Genomic DNA, 10,000 nt, shown 5'->3' on the forward strand with positions numbered 1-10,000 from the left:
TGTAGTGTAGCGACGCGCTCTCCCTGGGGAGAGCAGCCCGAATTTCACACAGAGAAATATGTTGTAATGAAAAGAAATGCAAACACACACACAAATACAAGTAAACTTTATCATGACGATGATGATGATGATGCATTCGCCAACATCGCCCTGTGTGTTTCCATATCCAATGTTTTCCCCTTGCTCGGTTTTATTACAAGATTAATTGACACTCAACATATAAACATACGATATCAAATTTACAATAGCCGATTCTTATTACTTTGCACGATAATGCCCAAAAAACTACCGTGTTTTTTGGGTTTTTTTCTGAAGTAAGCTGAGAACACGATTATGTAGTCCTTTGCCCCTTGGTTCCCTTTGATCTCCGACATTTTGTAGCAATTCCGGCGTCACTTAGAAGCAAATATTATGAAACTAGTGCTTCTGAAGGCTGACTGATAAGGACGATTCGTGTGGAGAAGAAACAAAAAGAAAAAAAAAAAAAAGAAAAGGTGGGAAGGTCCTGCGATGATGAGAACGGCTCAACACAACTCAGCATCTTGCTGTCATGGGCGTATACTGTGCAGCAGGGTTAGCTCTGCGCCTCAAAGCTCGGCTTGTATATATATATATATATATAGATATAGATATGTGTGTGTGTGTGTGTGTGTGTGTGTGTGTGTGTGTGTGTGTGTGTGTGTGTGTGTGTAAGCTTATGTCAATCTGTGATATATATATCAGAGATTGACATAAGCTTACATTTGGGTATTGCTGACTGTACCTTTTGTACGCATCATTATCCATGTCTCATATATCATGTATATAGTTTCGAGTCGATTGAGTTTTAAAAAAATTAAAATAATCTTCTTCTTTTTTTAAAAGGCAGTCACTAGATGAACCAGAATTAAAGCACACGGATGGTTTGTATACAAGGAATCGATGTTGCCCCCAAAGTCTCCCCCCCCCCCAGCAACAACGCCACGATGAAAAAAAACCCAAAAAAACCAGCACTTGCTCTGCCAGCAGCTTTTCTGCCCCCCGGAAGTCATAGACAATCAATCTTCCTCCACTGGCAGAAGAGTCTCGCTTTCAGAAGGAGCCCTCTGGACTGCCCGAAAAGTGGTGCTGGAAGGATCGCGTTGGCTGGGCTGTCTCTGTCAGTTCGTGACCTGAGATCAGAGTGATAAGGCCGGCGTTGGCGTTGGGCATGGGTTGACAGTGGAAGAGAGGAGCTTTCTTTACTGGTTTTTTTTGTTGTTGTTTTTTTCCCGCTTGTTTTGCTTTCTTCGTTCCCTCTGCACTCCTGCTGCCCATTTTCCTCCTCCTCTTCTTCTGGTTCTTCTTCGTCTTCTTCTTCTCCTCCCTCCTCCTCTTCCTTCTCCTCCTCCTCCTTCTTGTTCTTCTTCTTGTTCTTCTCCTTGTTGTTGTTGTTGTTTTTGTTGTTGTTGTTGTTGTTCTTCTTCTTCTTCTTCTTCTTCTTCTTCTTCTTCTTCCCCTCCTCATACTCCTCCTCCTCCTCTTACTCCTCCTCCTTCTTCTTCTTCCTCTTCCTTCTCCTTCTTGACCTGTCAAAACACGGGCACGGTTTAAAAAAAACAACAAAACTAGATCAACAAACAAATAACTGAATTGAAAAATAGGTTGCCCTGTTTCAATTGATTGAGAATACAATTGTCTGCGGAGATTATCTGCTCCCGTGATAGATATTTTCAGTGATTCATAAGTAATGCTGTTATTCTACTACTTCTTGTTCTTCTTCTTCCTTACTTCCTTGCTTCTACTTCTTTTTGGGTGTTTTTTTGGCCCTCCACTTCTTCTAAATCACACAGTAGTGGTGGTAGCAACAGCAGCAGCAGCAGCAGCAGTAGTAGTAGTAGCAGTAGTAGTAGCAGCAGCAGAGTCAATAGCAGCAGTAGCAGTATCAGCAGCAGTAGTAGTAGCAGCAGCAGTAGTAGTAGTGGTAGCAGTAGAAACAGTAGTAGTAGTAGTAGTAGTAGTAGTAGTAGTAGCAGCAGCAGCAGCAGAAGCAGTAGTAGTGGTAGCAGCAGTAGTAGTAGTAGCAGCTGCAGCAGCAGTAGTAGTAGCAGTAGTAGTAGCAGCAGCAGAGTCAATAGCAGCAGTAGCAGTATCAGCAGCAGTAGTAGTAGCAGCAGCAGTAGTAGTAGTGGTAGCAGTAGAAACAGTAGTACTAGTAGTAGCAGCAGCAGCAGAAGCAGTAGTAGTGGTAGCAGCAGTAGTAGTAGTAGCAGCTGCAGCAGCAGTAGTAGTAGCAGTAGTAGTAGCAGCAGCAGAGTCAATAGCAGCAGTAGCAGTATCAGCAGCAGTAGTAGTAGCAGCAGTAGTATTAGTGGTAGCAGCAGAAACAGTAGTAGTAGTAGTAGCAGCAGCAGCAGCAGCAGAAACAGTAGTAGTGGTAGCAGCAGTAGTAGTAGTAGCAGCTGCAGCAGCAGTAGTAGTAGCAGCTGCAGCAGCAGTAGTAGCAGAAGCAGTAGTAGAAGTAGAAGTAGCAGAAGCAGTAGTAGTAGTAGGAGGAGGAGGAGGTCTTACATGTGTTGCTTCACTTTAAAATAAAGGGGAAAAAATCATGCTTCAAAACTGATTTTTTGTGTTGGCAGGAAGACATTCACAGCAGAAAATAAAAAGTAACGCAGAGGTTAAGTAAGTGAGTTTCAGTTTCAGTTTCAGTAGCTCAAGGAGGCGTCACTGCGTTCGGACAAATCCATATACGCTACACCACATCTGCCAAGCAGATGCCTGACCAGCGGCGTAGCCCAACGCACTTAGTCAGGCCTTGAGAAAAAAAGAAAAAAAAAAGAAAGTGAACGCACCTGAACTACTCTGATCCTGTGGTGTTCGTAAGCCGTGGGGATTATAGCTGTCTCTCAGTCCATTCCTTCTCTCTGTTCGTTTTCTTACCGGTACACATACAAACAACCAGTGTCTGTTCCACTTGAACAGAGCTGCATGGAGCGGTGGCCCAGTGGTGATGGCACTCCCCGACTAGGAAGCCAGTGTCTGCGGGTTCGAATCCTGTATACGGACCGTGATTTTCACTCATCCTCTCTCCCACCCACCTTCTACTGGAACGCGAGTGGTGGTCTGGATGCTAGTGTTTCGGGCGAGACGATAAAAACCGAGGTCCCATGTGGTGTGCAGCGTGCGCTTAGCGCACGTAAAACAATCCACGGCAACATAGGGGCTTGTCCCTGGTGGTGGTGTGTGTCCATCGAGATCGATGATGACCATCGTTGTCATCCAGCTGGGGGATGGGGGGAGGGTGGTGGTGGGGTGGGGGGGGGGAGGGGGAGGATGCTCATGAATCTATCTGTGAATGCGCAGATGGCTGAATAGTCCAATCTGCGCACGAAATGTTCGCTGACAGTTGGGGCAAAGACAGGCATATCATTGTTAGGGAGCTTGTTTGCCCGTGACTTTCTGGCCTGCCTCTTCTGAACAGCTGCAGCAGTCCTGTTGGCCTCGCACAACTTGGCGCCTTTGTGCACAGCAGCGTGCCATTTGTCACGGTCCACTGCAGATTCCTCCCAGGAGTCAGGGTTGATATCAAACGCTTTCAGGGAGACTTTCAGAGTATCCCTGAAGCGCTTCTTCTGACCTCCGTGTGATCTCTTCCCTTGTCTATGGTAGAATTGTGTAGAAGACATATACTTTGACAGTGAAACAAGTTCGCTTGCAGGCAGAAAAAAAGAAATGGTGGCGCTGCACGACGGCGACACGAGTCTCGCTTGGGAGAGCAGCCCGAACTTCACACAGAGAGATATGCTGGAACAAAAAAAGTAACACAGTACAGTACAATACAATATGATAAGATGCGATGAGATAAATACAAATACAATACGATATGATCAGATACAATGCAATGCAATACAACGCATTGCAATTCAGTCCAGTGCAACGCAGTACAACAGAATAGATACAACTGAACACAGTACAATGCAATGCAATTCAGTCCAGTGTAACGCAACGTGACGCAATGTACTACAGTACAATACAAATCAATGCAATGCAATACAATGCAATGCCATGCATGCAATGCAGTACAATTCAATGCAATTCAATGAAATGCAGCGCAATGCAATGCAGTACAACGCAACACAACACAACACAACACAAGATAACAGCCTCCCTTCCCTGCCTCTTCCTTGTCTTCAGTTTCTCCAGTTTTAGAGTCATGCATGCGTGTGAATGACTGGTGCGAAAGCGCTTTGATTTGTCTCTGCACAAGATTCAGCGCTACATAAATACCAGTAGTAGTAGCAGTAGTAGTAGTACAAGTAGTAGCAGTAGTAGTAGTATCTGTTCCACTCGGGCATAGCAGCACGGGTAGTGGCGGGAGTGTCGTATAATTAAACCGATGAACTGGCGTGGTGGGGAAAGGGACAAGGCAGTTAATTAGTCACGTGTCTGGCTGACCTTCACCACCGCCCCCCCATCCCACCCCCACCCCATCACCCCCTTCTGGTAAGGAGGCCGGGGAGGTGGGGGGGACACAGGTGGAAGGGGGTGGGGAGGGCTATCGTACAGATCTCACTGTCCAGCTGTACCGAACTGACGTCGACCTCTGCTTTCTTCCGTCGGAAGCCGTGAGGTCGCACAGATCAGACATTTACCTGTGTGCTGGCTGAATCGGTGGCGTGTGCATCACTGACTTGAAGTTGTGTGCCTTGTGTAATGGAGAGAGTTACCACCCTTTACTATTTGTTAATCATATCGTTTCCTGGCCCATTATTTGATAATTTCCAGTGGATAAACTACCGAGGCAACCATGTATTTGTTTTGTATTGTCCGTGTGTTCTGTGTGGCTTGTTCAGGATTGGAGAGGCAATGCTAGTATTGAATGAAAGCTAGTTTGTGTTTGCGCATTTCTTCTGTCTTTGCTGCTGTGTGCACATGTCAAATGATTTGTATAAAGACTGGCCTGGTGTTCTTCATTTTTGAGGAAGTGTCTGGGTTTGTCCAATGTACCTTTTATTTACCTGTGTGTTGGCTGACTCGATGGCGTGGGCATCACTGACTTGAAGTTGTGTGCCTTGTGTAATGGAGAGAGTTACCACCCTTTACTATTTGTTAATCAGATCAGACAGTATGAAATGTAAGACGGGGAAAGTGCAGAGCAAAACACACACGGGGTCGGCTTTGCCCAGAGAGACAAGAGAGAGAGAATACGAATGTGATTCGTGATGTATTCATGATGAGGCAGTGTAAGCCATCACACAGCCATAAGGAAATGTTTTGCATGGTATGCCGCATCAGTCAAAACGAATTTGACGTTTGATTTGTTCTGTTGAGACGTGTTATAACTATCTCCAAATTTAAATGCATTATCAAAAAAAAAGGTGGGGGGGGGGGGAATTGACACGCATTCCGAAAATCACTTTCTCTCACAGTCGACACAAACAAACTAAAAGGCACATGGATGTTGGACAAGAGAGGGAGAGAGGGGGTGGGGGTTGACAGAGGTTTTGAAATCGACAAACTAAGGACAGTATCAGTAGCTGAAGGACGCGTCAGTAGCTCAAGGAGGCGTCACTGCGTTCGGTCAAATCCATATACGCTACACCACATCTGCCAAGCAGATAAGGACAGTAATAATGTTAGTTTCAGTACCATGGTCACATAAAACTCCCATTGAACAATATTTAAAAAGAAATAAATAAAGGGATTGGCCCGCCTAGAAAAAGACAAAATACAGTTCTACTTTATGTAAATATGTACCTCGAGAGACACTGGTCTTGCATGTGATTCAAAAGATTTTTACCTGTCTCTTGTGACTGAGCTCTGAATCTGCGAATCTCAGATAGTAATCAGCAAAGAAGTCATTCCAAAAGTGTCTAAAATACTAGGAAGTGGATCCGATTTTGACTTTCGGCAAAAACCCACTGTTAAATTCTTATTTGCCTCTGGTATTGTTTATATATGCAGATAATTTTTAAGACTGATGAAATCTTTGAACATAAACTGCTCATTGTCATTTTGTATGTGTAAGTATTGAAACAAATAACCGAACGTTGTTAGCTTTGTTGGTTAAAAGGCAAGACACAGATTTGAAAGACGAATTACTTACATCAACATGAATGGACGAAGGGTTTTTACGAGAGAAAAAAAAAAGTTACATATACCTTTGTTAGATATGTGAGTGGTTGACGTATGATTGATATATTGTTCAAACTTACATGGTGGAGTGGAGGTGTGATGTGAGGTCATGCTTGAAATGAAGGAAGAATTTTGTTTAATGTCCCGTCACACATATCGGTGATTGAAGACATTTTGTTAAAGTATTTATGAATACCTTCTGAGTATTATCGGTTAGAAGGGGTGGGAGATGTGGATGAATGGAGGGTTGGGAGAAACTGGGCAAATGAGGGTAAAAATGTGGGTAACAAACTGAAAAGGGTTTGGGGAAAAAAGAAGAAGAAGAAGAAAGAAAGGTTAATACACGAAGAACAAAGTAAATACTGATTTCGGCTTCGTGTTAATCATGGCGTGTAATATTCTGGTAGAAGAGCACCGCTCCTAAAGAGGCTGCCGGTACAATGGCTGAAGTACAGCCACGAACACAGGTCGACGCACAAATGGACCTTGTAGCACTCTCCTACCGAATCCACCGCACAAAAACTCCGATTTCACGTCACCAATACACAGATGAATGGGGAAAAAATCTCATGATATTAAAAAGAAAACAATAACAGTTAAAATATATTATTTCATGGCAGAGCTGTTCGCTCCTGCTGCTTGACGTTATCATGCTTGAAATGTGCTTTCTGTCTTGTCTTTTGTCTGACAATCTCCATAACCACCTCTCTCCTTAACTCTCTCTCTCTCTCTGTCTCTGTCTCTCTCTGTCTCATTTCTCTTTTTCTTTCTCTAATCTAATGCCTCTCTGTCTGTGCGTATGTGTGTGTTTGTGTGTGTGTGTGTGTGTGCGCGCGCGCGCGCGCGAATGTGTGCGTATGTGTGTGTGTGTGTGTATGTGTGTGTGTGTGTGTGTGTGTGTGCGCGTGTGTGTGTGTGTGTGCGTGTGTGTGTGTGTTTGTCTAATGTTAAACTGAAGCATGTATTTCTAAAACCAGCATAGTGTGATTTGATTTGTGAAGTTATGTTTCATGGTGCATTTATATGAATTTTTAATCTACTGCCGCACACACACACACACACACACACACACACACACACACACACACACACACACACACTAGCGATCGTGCCCATTGTACTAAATCGTGCCCCTGGAAACGATGTAACAATTATATACTCGGGTGTCCCAGCCACCGAATTCACTGAAAATTTTCATGCTGTATTGAATTTGACAATACTCGCATAATTTGCGTCCGAACTTGTAGATATTTTGCAGATTTGTTGATGATACCCTAAGGTTACTGTGTGAAAATTTTCAATGAATTCGGTTTCTCTATCACTGAGAAAATACTTGTCAAAAAGCGGTTCACTATTTTTGAGGGACGCCCGATGTAAGTTCAGAACGCCGCTTCGGTGACTGGTGAGAAAGGGGAACCACGCAAGGACGGGTGGACACGATGAAGAGGTAGAGAGACAGAGAAAGACAGATACTGGTCAGTACTAAAATATAGCTATGGAAGGCTGAAAAAGGCAAGATACTGGTCACTACTAAAATGTAGCTATGGAAGGCTGAAAAAGGCAAGATACTGGTCAGTACTAGAATGTAGCTATGGAAGGCTGAAAAAGGCAAGATACTGGTCACTACTAAAATGTAGCTATGGAAGGCTGAAAAAGGCAAGATACTGGTCACTACTAAAATATAGCTATGGAAGGCGTGAAAAAGGCAAGATACTGGTCACTACTAAAATATAGCTATGGAAGGCGTGAAAAAGGCAAGATACTGGAAACTACTAAAATGTAGCTATGGAAGGCTGAAAAAGGCAAGATACTGGTCACTACTAAAACATAGCTATGGAAGGCTGAAAAAGGCAAGATACTGGTCACTATTAAAATATAGCTATGGAAGGCTGAAAAAGGCAAGATACTGGTCACTACTAAAATATAGCTATGGAAGGCTGAAAAAGGCAAGATACTGGTCACTACTAAAATATAGCTATGGAAGGCTGAAAAAGGCAAGATACTGGTCACTACTAAAATATAGCTATGGAAGGCTGAAAAAGGCAAGATACTGGTCACTACTAAAATATAGCTATGGAAGGCTGAAAAAGGCAAGATACTGGTCACTACTAAAATATAGCTATGGAAGGCTGAAAAAGGCAAGATACTGGTCACTACTAAAATATAGCTATGGAAGGCTGAAAAAGGCAAGATACTGGAAACTACTAAAATGTAGCTATGGAAGGCTGAAAAAGGCAAGGTACTGGTCAGTACTAAAACATATCTATGGAAGGCTGAAAAAGACAAGATAGTGGTCACTACTAAAATATAGCTATGGAAGGCTGAAAAAGGCAAGATACTGGAAACTACTAAAATATAGCTATGGAAGGCTGAAAAAGGCAAGATACTGGTCACTACTAAAATATAGCTATGGGAGGCTGAAAAAGGCAAGATACTGGTCACTACTAAAATATAGCTATGGAAGGCTGAAAAAGGCAAGATACTGGTCACTACTAAAATATAGCTATGGAAGGCTGAAAAAGGCAGAAGAATTATCAGAAATGAATATACTGCCAAATTTGACATGTTTGTACATTAATTTTGATAAAAGAAGCTGCCACAGGGTAATGGATAACATAATTATATTAATCCTTTAATAACACTTTATAAAAACAACGACAACAACAACAACAACAAAACAAAAAACTGGTGCTCCTTGAAGCTATGTCAACATGAATACATGCCATGATGTGACATTTCCTATCTTGTTTATCTTGTTCTTTATTATTTGTTATTGTTCTTCATCTTATTATTACTATTATAAGTATTATCATATTGAAAAATAACCCTTGTATCTCACCAAATTAATGATTTTTTTTTCGATGATCATTGATGGACCAAATATTTTGCTATGTGAATGTTGAATCACACTGATGTCGTGAAATTTCAAAATATAACCTTGTGTACAAGGGGGAAAAAAAAGGCAGAAGTATCAATGATTAAGGAATGCAAGAGTGTGCAGACACACTAAGGTAAACAGTCAGAGTCACACAGACAAACACAAGAGCAAAAAATAAATAAATAAATAAATAAAATAAACAGGCATGCGGAAAAACAAACCCAGCCACCACACAATCTTAACCTTGACACAGACAATCACAATCACGAAAAAAAAAATCACTAGCATGCCGAGAGACAAAGAAAAAAAACCAACAAAAAACAAAACAACAACATCAACAACAAAAACAGCCACCACACAATCTTAACCTTGACACAAACAAACACAAGCGCAAGAAAACACAGACATGCCGTTGCCGTGACTGATACAAAAAAAAAACCAAGAGAGGAAAGGCCTTCAAGACTCACTTGTGATAAATTAAGTCCCCTAGCATTAATTACAGAGTAATTTCCCTTGTTTACTATCTGCACCAAAACGTTTGCAAAAGAAATAAAAATTCCATGCTTAGCAAAAGAAATTCCTGTTTGAACAAAAAATGATAATAATGACTCCTCTTGTTGTTGTGTCAGAATAAGAGGTCAAAGTGCCAAGTTTAGAGAATACAAAAAATATAAATATAACAGTAAATGCAGTTTGCATATAATTAGGCTTCTTTTTTTTCTTTTTTTTTGTGCCCATCCCAGAGGTGCAATATTGTTTTAAACAAGATGACTGGAAAGAACTGAATTTTTCCTATTTTTATGCCAAATTTGGTGTCAACTGACAAAGTATTTGCAGAGAAAATGTCAATGTTAAAGTTTACCACGGACACACACACACACACACACACACACACACAGAGAGAGAGAGAGAGAGAGAGAGAGAGAACCGAACACCGGGTTAAAACATGACTCACTTTGTTTACACAAGTGAGTCAAAACCAGCCACCACAGTCTCAATCTGCTCCAAGCAATCATCTCCTTCAGTATC

The sequence above is a fragment of the Babylonia areolata genome, chromosome 27 (genome assembly GCF_041734735.1).
Source record: "Babylonia areolata isolate BAREFJ2019XMU chromosome 27, ASM4173473v1, whole genome shotgun sequence".
Taxonomy (NCBI): Eukaryota; Metazoa; Mollusca; class Gastropoda; order Neogastropoda; family Buccinidae; genus Babylonia; species Babylonia areolata.